Genomic DNA, 1,731 nt, shown 5'->3' with positions numbered 1-1,731 from the left:
CACTACCAACAAAGGTCTCTTTGCTCATTGCCAGGAAGGGTATAATAAATATATTTTGTTTGTTTGTTTGTTTGTTTGAGACAGGATTTCTCTATGTATCCTTGGCTGTCCTGGACTCATTCTGTAGACCAGGCTGGCCGAGAACTTAAAGAGATCCACTTGCTTCTGTCTCCACAAGTTCTGGGATTAAAGGTGTATGCCATTACTGCCCAGACCCTCCCCAAAAAAATTTTTTTTAAACAAGCTAGGAGGATCTCTCAGTTCAAGGCCACCCTTGAACTGGGTCTACAGAGTGAGTTCCAGAACAGCTAGGGCTACATGGAGAAACTCTGTCTAAAAAAAAAAAAAGAAGAAGAAAAAGAAAGAAAGAAAGAAAAAAGTAATTAAAAAATAAAAGTACTGCTGGGCATGGTGGCGAACGCCTTTAATCCCAGCACTCGGGAGGTAGAGGCAGGTGAATCGCTGTGAGTTCGAGGCCAGCCTGGTCTACAAATTGAATTCAGGACGGTCAGGGCTACACAGAGAAACCCTGTCTCGAAAAACAAAAAATTAAAAATTAAACAAAACAAACAAAAGTAAATAGGCATGATTACCTGACGCCTGGCTTTAAGTTCTAGGTGGTTCTTAGCCCTTCTAATGTTACCACCCCTTAATACAATTTCTCACGTTGTGCTGACCCCCCAACCATAAAAATATCTCCTTGCTAATGTATAGCTAATCTTGCCACTTTTGTAGGCAGGATGCTGATAGGTTAGGTTGCCCTAACGGGGTCATGACCCACGGTTGAGAACCCGTGTTCTAAGGTCAAAGAACAAATGCTCAGAGGATTAGGGTGGTGGCCTTTTGGCCTCTGTTACCAGGTAATAGAAACAGAATAGTAGGCCGGGCGTGGTGGTGCAGGCCTTTAATCCCAGCACTCGGGAGGCAGAGGCAGGTGGATAGCTATGAGTTCAAGGCCAGCCTGGTCTACAAAGCGAGTCCAGGACAGCCAAGGCTACACAGAGAAACCCTGTCTCAAAAAAAAAAAAAAAAAAGAAAGAAAGAAAGAAAGAAAGAAAGAAAGAAAAGAAACAGTAATAGTAAAATACTCCTCTTTAGCCCATAGAGACTAAACTACAGATAAAACTCTGCACCCGTGGTAGGTTTCCTTCTGTGAGCTTCACTTCCTGTCTGTTTTCTTCAAGGATGGCCCAGCTGCTGAGAGTCGCAGAGTCCTGTTTTGAGCTAACTGAGGCTAGGGCAGCCTTGCCCACCTCTTGAATGAACAAAATTATCTAGAAACTGCCCCTAAGAAGCAAAGAGCCCACCCCTCATGCCCACAGGCCACAAGCACTGTATCCCTAACCTTGCATGCCTAAATGCTGGTCCCCAGGATGCCCCTTAAATCATTATGTCCCTGATGGCCTGCAAGACCTAGTGGACCCGGCCTTCTGGGTTGAGGGGCTGGAATGTAGTGAGCCCACTGGAGGCCACCGCAGTCTCTCCTCCCAAACTGACCTGTCCGTGACGCAGACGCTCTGGCCCAGTCTCATTACCTCTTTTCCTTGGGAGCATTACTGGAAAACTCTGCTGGCACCTTGGGGGGTGTGGCAAAGCCTTCTCCTGTAGGTTTTTTTGGTTTTTGTTTTTTTGTTTTTTTTAGTCCCGATGATAAGAGCTGGCCCAAGCGCAGGTTCTTAGAATCTCCGCGGTCCCGCGCCTCAGCAACTCGGCGGCGCAAACCGTGCGCCC

This window comes from Acomys minous, assembly GCF_964271855.1.
Source record: "Acomys minous genome assembly, chromosome: 12".
NCBI classification, from domain to species: domain Eukaryota; kingdom Metazoa; phylum Chordata; class Mammalia; order Rodentia; family Muridae; genus Acomys; species Acomys minous.
The sequence above is the reverse complement of the archived record's forward strand: the minus strand, read 5'-3'. Positions refer to the sequence as shown.